This window comes from Bactrocera neohumeralis, chromosome 4 (assembly GCF_024586455.1).
Source record: "Bactrocera neohumeralis isolate Rockhampton chromosome 4, APGP_CSIRO_Bneo_wtdbg2-racon-allhic-juicebox.fasta_v2, whole genome shotgun sequence".
Classification (NCBI taxonomy): domain Eukaryota; kingdom Metazoa; phylum Arthropoda; class Insecta; order Diptera; family Tephritidae; genus Bactrocera; species Bactrocera neohumeralis.
The window spans coordinates 20,902,037-20,924,400 of NC_065921.1; the positions used below are offsets into that span (position 1 = coordinate 20,902,037).

The 22,364-nt window shown below is 33.5% G+C and overlaps 1 long non-coding RNA gene across 2 annotated transcripts in view; it reads left to right on the forward strand.

Annotated features, from left to right (window-relative positions):
* LOC126756112 (uncharacterized) overlaps window positions 1-22,364 on the forward strand; it is a 156,730-nt gene that overhangs the window by 94,943 nt on the left and 39,423 nt on the right. For both annotated transcript variants that reach the window (XR_007666546.1, XR_007666545.1), the window contains 2 exons: window positions 4,172-4,196; window positions 18,647-18,734. This is a non-coding gene — a long non-coding RNA (uncharacterized LOC126756112). The remainder of the gene's footprint in view (window positions 1-4,171; window positions 4,197-18,646; window positions 18,735-22,364) is intronic.

Below are 22,364 nucleotides of genomic sequence, written 5' to 3' on the forward strand. Positions count from 1 at the left end.
TATAATAAGCATATACATTTTAAAAAACGCTGTTGCTGATCAAATGACTATCAGCACAAAACTCAAGTATTTGCCTTTGGCTTTTCGTGGCTGCTTTTGTTGTTTCGCCCAGCAGATATATATTTTTTTTATTTTCTGAACTTTTTTTTATTTTTTATACAGTGTAAATGTGTAATATTCGTTTGTGAATCAAAGGCAAATAAATACAGATGTATGTGTCTACAAAATCACAACCGTTTTTGCTGATTTTTTTTTAGTTTCCCATTCGCTTTAGCAACTCATACTCATACAATGTTCGCCTGTTTGTGTATGTGATAAAGACAAAAGCACTCTTGTGCTGCTTGTAAAGTCCTTCAATGTGCTCTTGGGCAAACAATATACGACGACATGTAGACAAGCCAAAAAGAAATAACAACAACACAAATCCTACACAATAGCAATGAAGAGGCTTTTGTTTTAGCGAAGGCAAAAAGTAAAAATAAAAAATATGTGAAAAAAGAAAAAAAAAAGCTGCGAACAAAAATCATAAAAAAGTACAAAAATGGGACAGATGTTTAATTATTGTTGTAGTTGTGGTGCAGTGACAAAATTTGTGCCAAAAAAAGTTATTTTATTTGATAAAACAAAATATTTCAATTCTAGTTTGCAAAAAAATACAATTAATTACTTCTAACATTAAAAAACAAAATTAAAATAATTTTCTTACTAATTTTAAAAATTAAATTAATTTTAATAACAATTTTTTTAGTTTTAAAATAAAAGTAAAAAAATATTTTGCAAAAAAATAATTTTTATTTAATAAAATAAAAAAAAAATTAATAAATTCTAACTTTTCGCAAAAAAAAAATAAAATAATTTAACTAAAACAAATACTTAACTAAAACAAATATTTTGGGGAAAAAAATTATTTCGTAAAACAACGCGAAATCATACCCAAATGCAACTTAGTTTAAAAAACAAAATTATAATATTTTATATTAATTTTTTTCTTAAGTTTTTCTAAGACAAACATAAGCATTTTATATTTTCAAATTTTTTGAAAGCAGAAAACAAAATAGTTTTCTTTACATACAATTCGCAAATTTAAATCGAAATAAAAAATTTGTTCAAGAATTAAATTTTATTTAACAAAAACAATTTTTCTATTTTAATTTTAAAAAGAAAATTTTTAATTTTTAATATTAATTGTTTTCAAAAGTATTTCCATGAAAACGAAAACATTTTATTTGTTTAATTTTTCTTTTCTTTGAAAATCGAAAAAAAATTTATTTTTATTTAGTAAAAAATCTGGAAATAAAACCGAAATGAAAAATTTATGCAAAAATGATTAAATTTTATTAAACAAAAATAACATTTGTTCGTCTTTCTATTTAAATTTGCTTAAAAATAAATAAAACTAATTTTAATAATTTTAAAAAGAAAAATATTATTTTTTTACATTAGCTGTTCTCAATTTTTTTTCATGATAAAAGGAAAACAAAAACTTTTATAAATTTTTATTTAAGAAAAAATATAATAATTTTTTTGTTATATGTGACCTGGTCTACGGAAAGGGGGCTTAGGTGTCAAAAAAAAGGAGAACAATTAATGAGATAACGAGAAACTGACGATTATTTTTAACAGCTTTTCCCAGAAAACTAGTTTTCGCACCTTAGCTCCCTTTTCGTAGACCAGGTCACATATAAGTATTTTATTTCTTACGAATATTGAAAAATTAAACAAACAAAATATAAAAAAAAATAACAGTAAACAATTTTTTTTTATTTTAACCAAAAAAATTCAATGAAACTTATTTTAGAAGTCCTTAATTTTAAAATAAAACATTTTTTTTAACTTAATTTTTTTTCTATAAAAACAAATAAAATTTTTTTAAAAGAAATAGTATTAGCCAAAAAATAGCAGTTTTTTTAATTTAATTTCTTTATATACATATATTTTTTTCAATAAAATATTATATTTTTTCAAAAAGGTGTTTTCTTAAAAAATTTTAATATGCAAAAAAAATATATATCTATTTCATAAGAAATTAATCAATTAAACCCAAATAATCTACATTTTATTACTTGAAACGCTTTAAAACACTCTCTTCAAACTCAAAACACCGCACCTTAGCCTACTTTAAGGCGCACTATAGGCGAATTTCATTGCTACTCACAAGCACACACACTTATGCATATATTTAACATAGCGCACAGCCAGACACATGCCCAATGCATGCAACCTTGTTTGCCGTCGCTTGTCCTTGCGTTCCATTTCTTTCCAGTCCACTGCACATGCACAGCGCGTATCCTCCCAGCGTTCATCGGCCGTCCCGCCAACCAGCCAGCCATCCAGCCTGCGTCACTATGCACGCTCGTTAGCCGAACAGCGTCGCTTTGGTTCGCTGACTTGGCACTTCGCTAAAATGCAATAGAACAAATATCGCGCAAAAAAACGGTAATAATAATGGGAAAAAAATGCGCGAAAAGAGGACGGTTGACAGCTCAATGACGTTGAAGGACTTCATCGCTTAAAGGGCCGCTTTGCTAAAATGCTGCGTTAGCACAAATGATTATCGCGAATGCAGTCGGTTTATTAATGCATTTCGTGAAACGCATTCAGCACCGAGTGCCACAGAATAACAATGCAAACGCATATCGAATGAAAAAAAAAATAAAAGAAAAATAATTAAAAAAATAAAAAGGCAAAAAAAAAATGAAAAAAGTGAAAATATGCAATAAAAAGCCAGCGCGTATCAATAAAAAAAAAATAACCGCGAGAGTCATGCTACCCTTATAACCAACAACAACTAGGCAGTTCACTGCTGCTGGTCCCATCCCTTTTAATTTATATTTTCGCTTTGGCTTTGCAATCTGCTCCTTCTTATCCCTGCTTTGCTTCTTGCTGTGGCTTCACTCGCATCCTTCTTTCATTGTTTTATTTTATGAGAATGTCTCTGTGTGTATGTATGCTCAAAAAATTAATTATCGCATAATTTCATGGTTGATACGCATCTCGGGTGTTACGCCTCATTTGGCGGGCTTTTGTGTTCGCCTTGTACTCACTCACTCCGGCGCAATGCGCTTGCAGAAAAGGGTTCGCCGTCCTGTTTTATAAGAGATTTATGGTACTTTATTATTGTTATTTGAATTATATTCAATTGCTGTTTTCTCCTAATCTGGGTTTGATGTAATTTTTTGCAATTTTCAAATAAATTTCTTAGAATTGCTTAAACGAATAGTCAGTAACTTGTATCTTTGGGTTTTTTAGGCAACCAGATGATATTCTTTCGTCTTCGTCGACGCCACAAGAAAGAGTGGATGGATAAGGTGAATAACCTGCTTCAAACAGAAGAACAAATAATATCTACTTCTTTAAATATTTTCACTTTAAAATGCACTAGATTTTGTTTGGTTAATAAAATTATTTCTTGTTTGCTTCTAAAATATACTCTCATTCAGTAGGGCTCGTACAAAACTTAGTAAGGATACGAAATGAATCAGACCAATTACTATTTTCCAAATACTTTTTAACGTATCTTGCAATATGAGGTCGAGCGTTATTGTAACAGAAAATTATTGTCACGTGTCTAATCGCGAAGTTTTGATATTTTTCGCCATTTTTTTATTACAATTAGATGAGTCATGGATATTCTGCTCTACCGTTGATTTTGCTGGTAGGCTAAGCTTCATACATATATTTTTGCATTTAGAGTTGTCGCATCCATTCTTTCACCAGTCACAAGCCGATGTAAAAATCACCTCTTTTAGTAGCATTCAAACAGTAATTCAGACATACAAACTCGTGTTTCAAGGTTTCTTGGCTTCAATTTACAGAGCACCTTTTGCTCAGCCTGAGCTTATTCTGCATAAATTTCGATCAAGATTCGATGATTCCGGCTCAGATTTTCTTCATATTAAGGTGACGAAGAACTCCATTCCTTTAAGTACAAAGTTCGACAAACTTATTTGAGTGAAAAAAGAAAAAAATGTTGAACACATGTTTAACATATTGAAACAGTGGAATAATTATCAAGTTACGTAATCTCTTGCCAATCTGTGCGAATATAGTAGTTACATATATATGCACATATAATACATAAGTATGTACAAATAGTATATTTATTCATGAATTAGTTTATAGATAAATATTTTGACATTGTTATGCTAATAGTACAATTTTATCTTTTCAGACTTGTTAAACCAGATGCAACCCAGGTAAGCTAAAAAAATATTTATTTAATCTTTTTGTTTCTTAACTTCATTTCACATTTATTTATCTTTTGAATTTTAATCCCGAAATCAAGCCTCTTTGTATGAAAAACTGAATATGTTAAAGGGTATATGTATATGTATGTAAATATATTAATATTGAGACCCAGATCTAATAAACAAACATATAATAAGAAACCCCAAAACGGCCTCGTATAATGAGGCCACGACCTATCACAATAGTAAAACACATTCTGTTGGCAAAATTCGTTTTTTATTTTTAATTCAACATAGTTCCCTTCATACACTGTTTATGGCGACCCTTCAACTTTTCGACAAAGCTTTTTTATTTTATTATACTGCGATATGTTCCTTGCTTCAAAATAAGCCTTAGTTTCGGCGATCACCTCTTCATTCGACGAAAAGTTCTTCCCAGCGATCATTATCTTGAGATCTGAGAACAGAGAATAGTCACTGGAAGCCAGATCTGAAGAATACGGTGGATGCGGAAGCAATTCGAAGCCCAATACATGGATTTTTTCCATAGTTTTCACTGACTTGTCATACGGACCATTGTCTTGGTGAAACAGCGCTTCCTTTTTCTTGAAAAGCGACCATTTTACCTGATTTCGCCTTTCAAACGGTCTAATAACGTTAGTGAATACTACCACTGTTAATAGTTTTTCCTTTTTCAAGTTACTCAATGAAAATTATTCTATGCTCATACGAAAATACCTTTCCATCCGACTGTTACGTTTTTTTTATGTTTTGGAGCGGTCATGGTGTGCCGTTAACTTGGGTAACTGTCAATTGGACTTCGGAATTAAATCCATGAAATGATGGAGCCACGTTTCATTCGGTGTCTCATATCGACGCAAAAGGTAGGGTTTATTACGCTTGAACATCTCCAAATAGTGTTCGAAATTATGAACTTGTCGTTGTTTTTAGTCAAAAGTGAGCTTGCGCGGTTCCCACTTTGCATAGAGCTTTCTCATAGCCAAATGTTCGTCAAGGATATGATGTACACGTTCAGTTGATATCTTTAGAATCCCTGCTGTAACGAACAACTTCCCTTTTCGGTCATCCAAAATTTTTTGCGGACTTTTTTGATGGCTTTGTCAGGAACAACCCCTTTTGTGCGTCCACTGCGTTCACCGTTTTCGGTGCTTATTTCACCACGTCTAAACTAAGCATATCGAGCCGTGATGGTTGATTTTCCTGGAGCAGTGTCCGGAAACTCGTCATCAAGCCAATTATTTGCTTCAGTTGCATTTTTCCCTTCATAAAGCTAACTTTTATCAACACGAAAAATTCCGTTTTGTACATTTTTTCATAACTATTGTTGCTTCACTCAAATATTATATTTGTATGTAATTCACAAACTAATGATCTGTCAATTGACCTATTATATGAGCATAATCCTCTTAAATTTACTTAGAAATACTTGCAATTAAAACTGTAAACGCTATATAAAAATAAATATTAATAGCTTCGGTCTGTAAAATATACTATTATGCAAAACTAGCACTAAATGTTTAGCTAAGAGAGTCACAGCAAGGATTATTGATAGATTATCAAAGCAAACCTGTAAAGTGTACTCATTGAGAGAAGGGAAGCCAAAACAGAACATTTACTGAAACTAATTAATTATGCTTAATTGACTGTGTTTGAGCACAAATAGCATAAGTTAATTTACATCGAGCTTCTTAAGTTAAATACAGCAATGTTCGCTAATTGTTCTTAATTAAGAATATACAGAGGGATTTTATAACTATGCAACTGGCACTTAAGGGGTTACGTGGGTTTAGGGGTTTCAAAAAATCAACTTTTTATACTCTCGCAACAATGTTGCTAAGGAGAGTATTATAGTTTTGTTCACATAACGGTTGTTTGTAAGTCCTAAAACTAAAAGAGTCAGATATAGGGTTATATATACCAAAGTGATCAGAGTGACGAGTAGAGTTGAAATCCGGATGTCTGTCTGTCCGTCCGTCCGTCTGTCCGTCCGTCCGTCTGTCCGTCCGTCCGTGCAAGCTGTAACTTGAGTAAAAATTGAGATATCATGATGAAACTTGGTACACGTATTTCTTGGCTTCATAAGAAGGTTAAGTTCGAAGATGGGCAAAATCGGCCCACTGTCACGCCCACAAAATGGCGAAAACCGAAAACCTATAAAGTGTCATAACTAAGCCATAAATAAAGATATTAAAGTGAAATTTGGCACAAGGGATCGCATTAGAGAGGGGCATATTTGGACGTAATTTTTGTGGAAAAGTGGGCGTGGCCCCGCCCCCTACTAAGTCTTTTGCACATATCTCGGAAACCACTAAAGCTATGTCAACCAAACTCGACACAGTCGTTTTCTTCAGGTATTTCCATATACAGTTCAAAAATAGAAGAAATCGGATAATAACCACGCCCACCTCCCATACAAAGGTTATGTTGAAAATCACTAAAAGTGCGTTAACTGACTAACAAAAAACGTCAGAAACACTAAATTTTACGGAAGAAATTGCAAAAGGAAGCTGCACCCAGGCCTTTTTTTAAAAATTGAAAATGGGCGTGGTTTCGCCCACTTATGGACCAAAAACCATATCTCAGGAACTACTAGACCGATTTCAATGAAATTCGGTATATAATATTTTCTTAACACCCTAATGACATGTACGAAATATGGGTGAAATCGGTTCACAACCACGCCTTCTTCCAATATAACGCTATTTTGAATTCCATCTGATGCCTTTTCTGTATAATACGAGTATAAACATTAGGAATCAATGATGATAGCGGAATAAAACTTTACAAAAATACGGTATTTGAAAAATATGTAAATGACGTATAATGAAATCTCGATTATCACTTTATCATGCGAGAGTATAAAATGTTCGGTGACACCCGAACTTAGCCCTTCCTTACTTGTTTTATTATCTTATTAAATCCTACAACACCTCTAGAATATTGTCCTAAATTTGCAATTTGATCCGAGTGATAGTTTCGGAGATACAGCCTTGAGTACTTGTGCGCTCGAGGCTAGTTAGGCAAAGTGCACTGTCATTAAACGTGTTCTTCTCGAAAATGTGTTTTTGAAGTTGGTTGGCATAATTTCTTGAAAACTACTCAATCGATGAATCATGAAATTTGACACAGGTCTTTGAGACTTGGGTGAAGGAAAAATGTCGCGAAATTTTCATTTTTGTGTAAAAATGTCTGGCAAAAATCCAATTTTTATTTGTTTTTTCCTTCGTCCAGTTCTAACCTACGGGTTTAACTAAAACATGTATTTTTTAATCCTAACAACGCGGGCGCATCTTTTTTCCGAGAGGTCACCGGTAATGGTGTCACAATTGCAGAGTTGAAAATATTTTTTTCCAAAAATTTCAGTATTTATAATCTAATATTGTATGTTTGTAATAATAAAAAGTTCTAATAAAACATTTCATTTTTTATATAAGTAAAAATTGTTGAAAAAGGCCAGGAAACCCATGTAACTACTTAATTAACAATAAAGGAATGTTCAATACTTCATGGAACACCGAGAAAGCTTCAAAAAAGTGACGAAAGCCATTTCGGTCAGCTGTCAAATGCTAATTGTTTACGCTTAATTGAGTATGTTTGAATAGCAATTAGCATGAGTCAATAAATAACTTAATTGCTTACGATATTTTATAGCACTACCTTAATTTAGCCTCACTTAATCTACCCGTTCGTACTTGTTAAAGGCATGGAGAATATGTTAATCGACTAAATTTAAGAGCTGTCTCAAACGACCGAAATAAATGAGAGCAAAAATGCTTTTGAACTGTTCTTATTTATTGACCTTAGCCATGTAAGCAGTTTAATTTTAATGTAAACAATGTTTTATATTATTACAATAAATAAATTCGGATTTTTTTCTTTTGCATCTCGATGTATTTACATGTGTATGTATAAGTACATAAAGGCTTTTGTGTTTACAAGTAAGCAAATATTTTCGGAAAAACTGTAAAACAGCAAATAGTGTTTAATCCAATGTCTCTCCATGTGTATATTTGCAAATTTATGTATATATATATATATATATATATATACAAACATACATATGTACATATGTGTTCGCTGTAAGCACACTTGTTAACTCAATTTATATCAATTTTTAATTACTTTCTCAGCAATTACGAAATTGACGTTTGAATTCCAAAATAAATATGTATGTTACTAAATATAGATTGTCCTTACAAACACACACAAGCACATAAAATATTATATGTGTGTATATGTATGTACATATTTATATGCGCATTTGCCTGCGGTAAGCTAAAACGATTTGAGAGACCACATGATTGCTAACGGGAAATGAAAAAGCACATTTTAAGATTTTATTAAATCTTCGAATTAAGCAACAATTAAATTAAACACTCCCAAGGATAAGCTGGCATTCGACACAAGTTGCAGTTTAATTATTACATATGAATGTATGTATGTATGTTTGAAGGCATGTTTGTTTGTATTTGTGCTACACATGAGTAAAAGCAGATATTTATTTGTCAACATGTGTGAGAATTATGTGCGAAACTGATTGCCGTAACTAAGATGCATAGATACATACATACATATACATACATACATATATACATGTATATATTTGTATGTGTGTGCATATATTTATAGAAATTTCACATACCAAGTGTGTGACAGGAGCAAAAACATTTGGACAGCACATGTTGTTGACATGCTGTTGTTGTAATGCTAACGCATGTACGTGTATGTGTGCATATGTATGTACATATCTATGCATGTGTATACTGTATGTTGACCATAAAAGCAGCTAATAGTTGGATTTACACAACATGCCAATTACCCAGCAGTGAAATTTCAAACCAGTTACGTAGGGTACTAGTTTGCAACTAGAATATTTTTGGCTAAAATCGAACTAGCTAGAAGGACACGAGAACCAAAGCAAGTATTTGAAAAGTTTAAGCAGAAAGAGAGCATTGTTACGGCGGCGAATAAGTATTTTCCCAGAAAAACACAGAGGATCTGAACAAAAGCCCAGATTAGACTAGTTCTTAAGTATATGTATTGAACAAGACTGTTATGGATGCAATGAACAGAATCGGCCTTGGATCAGTATGAAACAAACCAAGTAATCCCCCTTGGCCCCAATACACTTGTGCCAACGGTTTTGCCAATCTTCGAAACAATTGTTAAAGTCAATTTCCGGAATAGTTTTCATGGCGCGCAATTACTCATGTCTAATATCTACAATTGAACGGTTTCCCGGAGCGGTTGTTTGAGTTCGGTGAATAGCCAGAAGTCATACGGAGCTAAATCAGGCGACTACGGTGGTTGTGGCACGATACTTGTTGAAAATTTGTCGAAAAACTCACGAAGAATCAATGCAGTAAGCGACGTTGCATTATCGTGGTGTAAAAACCGAGACTTATCGGATCAAAATTCCGGCCTCTTTTTACGAATAACTTCGCGCAAATGACGCATAAGATTTAAATGTTATTCCTAGTTGACATTTTTGAAGAAATTCGGAGTGCACCACATCTCGATAATCGAAGAGATACATATGTATGTCAACATAACCTTGATTTTGACTTGCTTTGACGTGGTTTTTCGATTTCGGCTTTCCTTTGCCGCGATATTCGGCCGACTGATCATTTATTTCCGGGTCGTAAGCATAGATTTAAGATTCATCGCCAGTAGTAGTACGTTTTATGGCTTTCTGGTAGTTGGAAAACATTGTTTCACAGGGACAACAGATTTAACGAGTTTCAATGTGGTTTTGATAAAGCGAAGCCAGATGCCGCAAAACACACAGGAAAAGGTGAAAAAAGTTCACCATCATATACAAGTAGGCCGCCGATTGAAGATTCGCAAGCTAGCTGGGACAATAGGCATCTCAAAATACCCCGTAAGTCATTGCTGCCATGAAATATAGTGTATGGGAAAACTGTGTGGCAACTTTGCTCGCATCGGACGGGAAGCCTTATAGTGAGATTAAGATATTTAAGCGCATTCTGAAAGAAATTTTAAAAATTTTTGTGACCATCGAAGAAGCATGGATCCATTAGAGCCGACAATAAATCAAGAAACAGTCAGTACGGTGGACTTCACCCCGCGCAACTGTTCCTAAAAAGTTGAAGACTATTCTATCGGTCCCACATGTTAGTCATAGCTAAAGTTTTTTGGAATTCACAAGGCAGGGCTTTGCTGTGCTAAATTATTGCATCGATTCTAAGACGAATTGGCCGAAGTAAGCCGTTCAGCGCTTCGTTCAGACTTGACCTAATGCGGCTTATTTTTGTATCCAAATCTGACCCAGTCAAAGAAAAAAATTTTTGGTAAATAAATTACTTGCTAAAGTCAAAATAGTTGCCTTGCTAAAGGTACACACATATGTATGTATGTAAATTTATTCGAAATTTGGAAAAATACTGCATCTCATATGATCAGCTTGTTTATTATTCAAATTTTCGAATGGAAATTTAAATGTGCATGTGCATTTGTAAATATCTAAACGTATGCCCTTGCTTACGTAATTTTTGGAAAAGCAAATGAAAGATCGTGCTTATGCACAAGGGTGGTACTTAAAAGTCAAATTAATTATTTTTTCCAGAGACTCCGTAGAGGAATCTAACTGAATCTCCCTTTTGTATGTATGTATATGAGACAATTATTTATTTAATTATTTGTAACTTCCTCGACAATGGTTGATAATATGACTTATACGTTGAGGTTTATAACATTCGATATAAAACTGTTCTGTAACATTAAGAACCACCCTAACGGACAAAAATGCCATTTGGAATAATTGCAAAAAAATTACTGCAGATCAGTTGCAGTTACAATGAAGCTCAAATGCTGTTGACTTCAACCAGAAATATTTCAGAAATTTATTAAATACACATAAATACATACATATGTATGTATGTATGTATGTACATACAAACTAGTACAAACTTATGTATATCCTCATATACACTTAGATAGCTATTAACATGTACATGCATGTACATATGTATGTATGTACATAAAATATGTATGTATGTATGCACTCTAATCATGAAAAAACATGACTCGACAAAAGCCGTTGCAAATAAATCAAATTCATACACAGGAAGAAATGTTACGAATGCATAAACGTAATGAAAACTCAGCCAAGAAGAAGGGCAGACATGAACGACAAACAAACAAAGAAAACAAAAACAACGAAAGACATGAAGCAACAAGCGAATCGACCGTTGGCAGTGGCGTAACCGAAGCATTGCGATTCGCTGCCAAGTAACGCAACAGCGACGGCGACGTCAGCGCGCGATAGCTACAACGCCGGCAGTGACGCGCTGCGTCGTTTGTGCGTTTCCAATTTGAATGCGCATAGCGCACACACGCGCACAGCAACCACAATGCCTTATTTGAGATAAGCACAATCGCATATTCATACAGAACATTCGTACTCGCCCCGCACGAACGGAACAAAGAAGCGCAATAGTGAATGAGAATCGGAAACGAACATGACACGAAGATTCAGTGTGATGGCCCAGTAGGAAATGGGGCGAAAAGTAGGTACTGAGTTTTCTTAGCAAGCGAATTTATTATTATTATTTATTTTAATAAATCTAGTCTAAGCTAGTAGTAAGATCCGACTTAACTTATTTCCATTTTTGTAAGCAGATTGGAGTTAAACTGCATGTTTGTAAAATGAAGATTCATAACGAGAATTAGTCAAAAATCTCACCACTTAACCGAAAACAAAATTGTCCCTTGCCATATTAGTCTTTCTACGATTCTTATTTACCTGCAAGTATTAATTCAGTGAAACGCATCTACTTGATATGAAATATTCGAACCGATGCTGCGAAAATATCGAAGATATTCCTCACTAATAGGGTTTAAAGAGCATACAAGAAAATATGTGAAGCACCATTAAATCAATATTACAAAATTTGGACACGGAATCTTACTAATATTTTCCACAACTAACAAAGTACAAAAATAAAAAAAATAATAAAAGAAAAATAATTAAATTTCTACATTTTTTTTTATATAAAACAGCTATTTTTAAAACACGATCAAAAGAAAAGAAATAAATATTACTGCTAACCAAAAATAGTATAATTAATAAATTATAGTAATTATGACAAAATATCTCGACACGTGGTTTTCAAGAAGAACTAAATCGCACATAATAATTTAATGTTATGATCAAGATCTTATTTTTATATAGATAAAGATAAATCAATATTTTAAAAATGATTTCGGGCAAATGGCCGCCGCGTCTGTCTCGATTAAATTCCAGTAGCGAGACTCATTATCCATTAAAGTCTCTGGCTTACCTGAAAAGCGACTTCGCATGACCCCATAAAATCTGTATAAAACCTCGTGATCTTGGAGGATAAGCCACAGGCTCACTATCCGGTATAATGCGCTCACCCAGAGTTTTTTTTCAATAAATTGATTGTTTCGTTGCCTGTATGTAGCGACATCTATCAAATATATGGGCCAATAGTTCCCTTCTTCTGATAGATCACACCGGATAGATCACACCTGAGGATACGCATTATCCACTAGAGTAAACGTAGTTTGAAACGGATCCATAGTTACTCGAATTATAAAATCTGCTGGCCATTATATACACCGAATATTGGACGTAGCGCGCCGAGTCATTATTTTGATAATCAATTTGCACGATTTTCACAAGTCATTCCAGTATAGGTCTACTCATTATGAAATGACAAAGAAAACTGAGCATAAATTAAGTAAAGCTGCAAAAGGAGCAACTCGGAACGAAGGATTATTTTATTAAAAATCACTTTTCTAAAAAATTATTGAGAATTTTATAAAAATTTCACAAGTGAGTCAACTTTTACATTAGTAACCTTGAACTTTAAATTACATATTTGAGATAAAGAATACATAAATAGTTTCAAACTGAAGATTTCAAGAAACACTTTTCGCTTAGACATCAAGTATAACTAATATTTAGGCAAGAACGAAAGAGAAATCTTTTGAACATTTCGACTTCTAACTCGTTAATTTTTATTATGGAAAAATAGGTGTTTCCATTGTCGTTTTCAAAGTATGTATTACGACAAGCTTTAATACTTTCGTTCATTTATAATACAAATATTACTATTAATATCATTGCTTAAGGTAAAAGTGAGGAAAACACTTCAGACTAATACAAAAAATAACCTATTTTTAATAAAAAAATATTTTTATTATGTCAATTCAGTAATACTTTATATAAAATGTCTATAAAAAGGTTGCTTATACCAAAAATCTTTAAAAGAACATTAACGGATTTTGACTAATTAACTATTGTTCAATATTATTATAATGATAAAAATTTAAGATCCCAAAGTTATAGCTGAAGATCATATCCATTGTGAATAGCACGCCCTATTGTCATTACAATTCTCACTGGGTTCGTTGCGCTCGCACTTCGCAACGCCAGCGATAGAGGCAATCACAACGCTGACTGCGACCGCGCCAGCGACGATGACGACGACACTATCGCTGCGTTCTACGATAGCGAATAATGAGCTAAATTTTTCTCTGTACTTGTGCTTTTGTTATTGTATTATTTTTGTGGATCACGGCTTTCCTTTGTGAATGAGAAAATAAAAGAGGAGTTTTTGTTTTTCGCTTGCGTTTCGAGTGCCAGCCACGAATTCTGTGGACAGTCGTGCGCGTGCAGCGGTGGCGAAAGGAATAATAAGTGCAATACTGTGAGCGTTGCGAGTGAATCACAACGAGAAATAATTTTGACATTGGCAAATGCTATTTGGTTTTCGTGTGCCGAAGGGAGGACATAAATAAATGCGCGATTAGTGTATAAAATGGGTGTTGAAATATTACAAAAACGAACATTAATTTTGTAGTGAAAATAAACAGAAGCGTGCAAAATGCAACAACAACACTGATAAGCGTTTTCTGACGCGAGTGAGTAAAATTGTTAGAAAATAATGTAAAATGCAATGCGGTTGTGCAAAATATAGTAACAAATAACAAACAATGAAATCACACACGTGTGTATGTAAGCATGTGAGTAGTTGTGTCTATTGTATGTGGGGGAAAGGACAACCACGAAGGATACTCGCATATGTGCGCCATGACACGCAAGCAACAGCAAAGTTCAAAATCCGTGGATACATGTATGTATTATATTTACAAATATACACGCCCTTGACGACGACGACGACGGCGGCGACGGCGTTGACTTCACAGGCTTCGTCATCGATAGCGCAACAGTGCGTCATGCAAGTAACGGTAATTAAGAAATCCTCAATGTATATTCCTAGCTGTAGTATAGCAACAAACATATGTACATATGTATAGACAAACATATCTACATATACAAATGTATGTACATATCTATCCATACATACATACATATGCACAGGCGCTGCAGCCTGGCATCTTTATTTGGCTGAGTGTGTCGGTTTAACGGTTACTCTGTGACATGCAGATACATGTGGCGCGCTACTACTGTGCCTGCTAAAAGTTCACGTACATGCATACATACTTGTACATCTGTATATATGCATGTATCGCATTCAAATTGTTGCCGCCGGCTGAGGTATCTGCGAGATACTTTTAATTGTCTTCAATAGAATTTAATTGAAAGGCGAGCGTGCTTGTACGCCGCCACATTCCAAATTTGCGCGACGAACTGTTGCTTTTCACAACATACATACATACATATGTATGTACATTACAACAACACAAGTGCTCAGCCCGTATGATTACAGTTTTGTCTTGCCGCGCCACTGTTTGGCGTTGACAACGTTCAAATGGAATTCAAATTGATTCCGAAATCGTTAAACGAATAAATTCATTTGCGTTGGCTTATGATGGCGAAGAGACGAGGCTCGCTTTTTACACTTGTGTGTATGTACATACATACATACAAACTAAACGAGTATAAATGAGTATGCATGTTTGTGTCGCCGAGCGCTTGGCGAAAAAGGGGTTGCCTATTCCTCGCGTTCGGTTTGTCGTTTTTGGTACAATTTTTATTATTTATCACAATTTCTATTTATCTATATTAAACGCATTTGTACTTCTAGTTGGCAGTATGTGCGTGTGTAAGTGTGCTTGTGTGCGTGCTTGCCCTAAATTGAAATGAATTGAAAAATTGTGAATTTTTGGCGGCTAGCGTGATTGCCGCTGCTGTGCTATTTGATCACATTTGATTGTTTTGCTGGCATTTCATTTGGAAATGATAGATTTTTATTAACTAAATGAAAGTGTGAAAAACTGTTTGGCCAACGAACAGTTAATATTGTCACAAAAATTAATAGGTGTCAACAGATAAATGGGTGTTAGAGGACATGTATTAAATATAAATATTACATTGTTGTACATAGAAAAATGTTTGAAAAGTAGGAAATATTTTGGAAAAATTATTTTTTAATTAAAATATTAAATTTTTTTAAATTAATTAGTTTTAATAGATCAGAGTAAATAATTTTTGAAAAAAAAAAGAAATTCATAGTGGATTGAAACTCATCAGAAATGAAAGATAAAATAAAAAACATTGAGAGAAAAATAATTTAAGGGGTCAGTAGGGTAATCTACTTTTCCAAAAAAAATTTTATTTTTTTTTTTTGCATTTTCTGTTCTCTTATACCCTTAGAATTAATGTAGAAACCCACTTTACTATTGGAAGGTTTCGAAAAAGGCCCAAAAATAATAATACCGCTCGACTTTTTTTTCAACGTTTATGTCCATTTTTGTATGCCTTTTCAGTACCTCAAACTTTAAACGCGCTTTTCTCAAAACACAAGTTTTTAAACTGGCGGACATGATTCCGGTCGAACTACTCAACCGATTTTCTTATTTTTTATAATTTATTGACAATGTTATGATAAAATTTATGTAAAACACATGAGGAAAAATTAAAAAAAAAGTTTAATTACTTTTTTATTTATCAACATTTTTTCATGATTCTAGTACGGACGATAACCATTCACGTACTTTTTAAGAATAATAAAAAAATTGGGTTTTTGTGTTTCAGATGATCGAAACATGAGAAATCGTGTCCGCCAGTGAAAAAACGCATCTCATTCACCCAACCATTTCTCTGATAGATGTCATCAAAAAATTCCGAAAAAATTTGTTTATATACTCCACGATATACCTCATGATATTTGAAAAAAGTTCTATTGTAGAATAAAAATTACTATGAAAAAAAATGTCAAGAAAGCAGGCCAGATTACCCTACTGACCTTTTAAGGGCGATATGTGATCGGAAAAAGATAGAAGAGGCATATGGTTATATTTTTAAGAGTTGAAAATTTTTATTTCAACAATTCTTATTTAAACTTGAAAGTTTTTGCTAAAAAAATAGAAATTTTTGTCTTAATTTGGTCCATAAAGGATAAAAAATAAATATTTTAGATAAAAAATACTATATGTTTGGGACATAAGAAGATAAATTTCCACCAAATTTCGTGAAAGAAAATTTTGTTTGCACAAGATAAAAAAATACCCAAAAATTTGTTTATATGACATTTTCACATAAATTTTGAGGTTATGTAAAAAAAGTTTCTAAACAGAAGTTAAAGATCTTTTCATTATCTACGAATTTTCCATATAACTTTTTTGTATAGGACGCATAGTTTCGCCGGAAGTAGAGATAAGCCATGCCTAGCCCTTAAAAATTCCGCCACGCCCCTCTCCTTCCTATTGAAAACGCAAAATAGGGAGTTGCCTTGTCTGAAAGAGGTCCTTACCGTTCCTGATGGAGGTTTTAGTACTGCCCAACGTCAGTTTACACAGTTGATTAGTTTTGCGCGGATACCAAATTCAGACAATAGGTGTTGGCGTCCATCCTCTTTTTATGGGACTTTTCCAAGATTAGAAGCATGGAGAATATCAGATCTGTTGTTGACTTTCCAGACCTAAAGCCACATTTCAAAGGTCCAATCAGTTTGTTGACGGTGGGCTTCAGCCCTTTCACTCGATAGAACCTTATATGCGATTTTGAAGAGGCTTATCCCACGGTAGTTGGCGCAGATTGCGAGGTCTCCATTTTTTCACATTGGACAGAGCACACTTAAATTCCAATCGTCGGGCCTACTTTCGTCTGACCATATTCTACAAAGAAACTGATGCATGCTCTTTATCAGTTCTTCTCCGCCGTATTTGAATAGCTCGGCCGGTAATCCATCGGCCCCTGCCGCTTTGTTGTTCTTCAGACGCATAATTGCTATTCAGACTTCTTCATGGTTGGGCAATGGGACGTCGGCTCTAGCGTCATCGATTGGGGAATCGGGTTCACCATCTCCTGGTGTCATGCTTTCACTGCCATTCAGCAGAATGGAGAAGTGTTTCAGTATTCTCTGGGCATCAGTCCGGAGGGTTCTACAGAAGTAATCTCCGGCCATAAAAACTTCTTAAATTATATGTAAAAAATTAAAAAGGTTAATTCAAAAAATTTTATATGACTTCAAATTAAATTTTCACCATGCTTTGATTCACTCAATTTTGAAATATCTGTCCACAATGCTTTCTGTATTAACATTTTCGATATTTTTCTCCACTGAAGTTAAATTTTCTGCCGATGACTCTAAATATTTTAAATAATATTTATGTGTATATAAGTTATACTTGTATATATACTTCATAAAAAATCTATGCACATAACACTACATCTCAATTTCTTTGAAAACATTTTTTCAAATAAATACTTTCCTTTTCATTAGAACGGATATTTGCGGTTATGCGCCCTGAAAGCGATAACTAAATATTTCCATATCAATGCAAACATTTGTATTTTTATAACATAAATTCTTTTTATATATTTCACGAAAGCTGAAACTGACACACACATAAACAACTAGCGTTCCACATTCGAAAATGTCGGTTCACTCAACGGCAGCTGGCCTTATCTATGTTATATTTGTACGCTTCACACCGCATTCGCTGATAAGACTTCAAACACAAAAAAAAAGGCAAAAACAAAAAGGAAATGAAAAACGGTTAAACTTAACCTTTCGAAATGAATATGTGACCATTTATAGTATACTTTGCTGGTGAAAAATGTGGAAGAGTGAAATAATTGAAGTCATTATAAATAAAATATATAAAGACGTGCTATTGAGGCTGAAATAAATTTGTAGATGAGTTTGAGATTATTTTTAAAGATTTCGTTACAATTATCTGCTCCTTAGAATATTTGCAAAATAATTATAAGCTTATTTAAATAAAAAAAAAAATGATTGTAAAATTTTATTACTTTTAAATTTGAAATGTTATATTATTTAATATACAGTCACAAATAATAATTATTTATTTTTTAATTTTTTTAACTTTACTTTTTTATTGTATACTATATTGTTATTTCCATATATGCATACATACAAGTATATGCTTGTACAAGTATCCATTATTATTTACACTCTCTCTTACGAATACCCCATAACCTAATTACATTCTCGTTTCTTTTTTGCTTTTATTTTCAGCTCAATTGACTTGCTGCCCTGTTGCTACAAATAATCCTCAAACATACTTACTATTATGTCAATATGTATGTAAGCTCGAACATATCATGTAAGTTTACACCATTTTCCTTGAGTTAATCCTTTATTTGCATGAAATACCCTTTAGTGTATCCCTTTTTAATTAGTTGTAATTTATGTGTGAGCACTTTTGGCAAACAAACATTTTGTAAAAGGGACACGTCCACTGTATAAGAACGATTTATGTACAGCAGAAACAAAAAGGGTTAAATTTTGTATTTATTTTTTTTCTGCTCACAGTAGCAGTAATGATATAAAAGGTCATAAATAGTGCAAAACAGCGTTTAAAACATTTCACTAGGCCTTAAGCGGCAGTAAGAAGCTGAATATTTTATGCCTTCTGAAGAAAAACAGAGCTTTTGCGCACGAGTAGAGCTTTCACATATGATTAAAGCTTTCATTGTTGGATGTTTCATGCGTTACTGCTTCATTCGCTACTTTCTCAATTATTTTTGATATCATATATCATATAGTCTTCTACGATTGAGATCAATTTTGCTCGATCTACGCATTTACCTCAAATATTTTATGCTTTCAGAAGAAGATGAGTAGAGCTTTCACACATGGATAAAGCTTTCATTGGTGGATCTTTCATGCGTTACTGCCGCATTTTCTACACTCAATTTTTATAGATCTACGCATTTACCTCAAATTACTTAATATTAACTTTTGTCGAAAAGAATTTCGCTTCTTACTGTCGTTTTTGCGCAATAGTACTCAGTTCGGCTTGAATTGTAGCCTCCCAGTAAAAAACCGACAAAACATTTTTTTCTCTTCCTTTTTCTAAATACAGTCCTTTAAGCAAATGAAACCTATAGTTGAGGAAATCTAACCTAGTTAGTTCTACGGATAAATCATCCATCGCTTTTGCAAGCTTGACCAAACTTATTTATGTTGTTTATATGAAATGAATTTTGAGGTTTTTACCCTGGTTTATAGGAATTTACTTAGAAAATATATCGTTTTGTCAATGCGCTGCAAAATGAGTTGGTCCGCGAAAACATGACAATCTGTCATTGTACGACGTTCGAGATAATGCGAATCAAATCAGATAAAGTTTTCAATCAGAACTATGTTTCCTTGTGCAAGTAAATCAAATTTTAATTACCAAAACCCTCTTCATTACTTTATACACTTAAGTAAGTGATCTGTAGGCATAATTCGGCAAAATTCGATAGTGTATCCGCCTAAAGTTTTTCTGATCTTTTAACGTTGCTCTCGAGGCTAGATTTTTTATCATTTACAAATCAAAAATGCATAATTTCCGACTCTGTTTCTTTCGCTCTCCTCCTTCTATTTCTCTATCTCCTTCTCACAGTTATAAATAATGACAAACCTGTAAAGCTTTGTTTAGTTTATTTTCAAAGGCTATAATGTTAATGACTCGTAAATTATTTTCCGATTGTGTAAATGCGAAAAAACTACTTTTGCAGCAAATTTGATATCTAATTTCAATAATTCCTCTAGCCTTTTGAAATACGATGCACCTAGATATCTAAGGCAAGTTCTATGTAGTTCTAGATAAAGCTGAACATAATCATATAATGTGTTCCATCGTATTTCTCATGACTTCTTTACACTTTCTGGATGTATCATCGATGCTTATGCCCATCTAACTCGCATGTGATGCCAGTAAGTTGTGACCTGTCTTTAGGCGAACAACCTTCCTGCAGTAAGTTAAAATCATGCCAATTTTTCTTCAAGGTTCTTGCACATAATCTCAACGATCATGCATGACCTTAAGGCCTATTGTGGCTTATGTATTTCCTGTACTGGCATTTGTCAATATCATCAGCTATTTCGTTTCCCGACCTAGAACCAGTATATAAGCAGCTGCTTTCCGGCAGCCGCTACTAAAGAGATTATCTTATGTAATGCGATCTGAGATTATTGCTTTAATTGGCGCTTAGCTATCGATCGACGCACATATTGATCTTCTTCTCAGCCGCTTCCCTAACGATAGAGACTTTCACCTGAAAGATACTGCAGTATTCGGGAAGCCGAGATCCAGCTCCGAGCAATAAACTTAAGCTCCCAATCCGTTGTAAGTTCTGCTGGCGAGTCGCAGGCTCCTGCGCCATCCATTCGTTTTTAGTGTGACCTTCTCTCCCAAATACGTCGTGAGGTTATGTGGTCTATTTTATCCACCAACTCCTTGTTTATTGAGTTATGCTCAGAGGTACTTGTGAGGAATTTTTATCTTGCATGACTTGGTCTTTTATACCTAAAATCGCTAGGTATAGAATTTATATTCATCTAGTATTTTCGGTTACAACTGCATCAACATAGAATTTTTTACAAACCCAAATAAAAGTTTTATTCCTACATTTAAGAACCACCTACATAAACACCAATTTAGTTACAAGTTCATGCTCATTAGTTGGTCCCATCTACATACATATGTACATTCATATGAGTATAGCTCCCATGTGTGCCTTCGCAACCAAGGTCTTATCGCTCGACTTCGGTGACTCTCCTGTGTGTGTGTGAGAAATTTCATGTGTGATTATATTGGCAATAACCCACAACATTTTCCATGGTGTTGTTGTTGTTGTTCTATAACGTAGTGTTTTTGCGCAACTCGGTGTTGTTTTCCATATCTCAGTTGAGTTTGCCGCAATGTGTATGGCGGTGCTTGTGTTTCTGCGTTGGTTTCTTACACATTTTTGAATTTTTTGTCGACGTTGCAAAGACGCGCTGCTGTTTTGTTGTTGGGCGAGTGCATTAATTTTCATTTCATGCTTTTTGAAATACAAAAACCAATATTCCCAGAGTAGCCAGGCAAACATACTACAGACGTTATTTCTTACTCATAACGCTATGGTAAATAAAACTGTAGATATGTATGAGTATGTTTGTAAAATATGCGCAGCTACTTATGTGTTATGCTGTGTTACGCTATGCTATGTTCTTTCCTATGTGTGCTGTGTTCCTTCCTGTCTTTTGTGCTTAATGAAAACGAATACGAATCCATATGGTAGATTTTAGCTTGATTTACGAAACCATGTGTTCTCTGTTTGCCATATGGTATCTATTCTCTTTTAATTACAAATAGCATACACTGAGAAAAATTTATGTGGAATTATTTTACAATTTGTTATACAAACTCATGTCCTTATTTGAAAAACTTTTTTGTTTGGCGAGATATCTGTACGAAAATTGGTATATTTTATTTCCTAAAGCAACATTATAAATTTCGAAAAAAATTTTCAAATCGGTTTACTATATCATATAGCTGCCATACAAATTGAACGAACTGAATCAAGTTCTTATATGGAACACTTCTTTATTTGTCGAGATATCTTCACGAAATTTAGTATATGTTCTTTTCTAAGGCAAAACTATAAGTTTCGAAAAACTTTTAGAAATCGGATTATTATATCATATAGCTGCCATACAAATTCAACTATCAGACCAAGTTCTTGTATTGAAAACTTTTTTATTTGTCCAGATATCTTTACAAAATTTAACATGTATTATTTACTGAGGCAGCACTATAAATTTCGAAAAACTTTAACAAATCGGAATACGATAGCATATACTTGTCATACAAACTGAACGCTCGGAATCAAGTTCTTGTATGAAAAACTTTTTTATTTGACAAGGTATCTTTTCGAAATTTGGTATATATTATTTTCCAAGGCAACACTACAAATTTCGA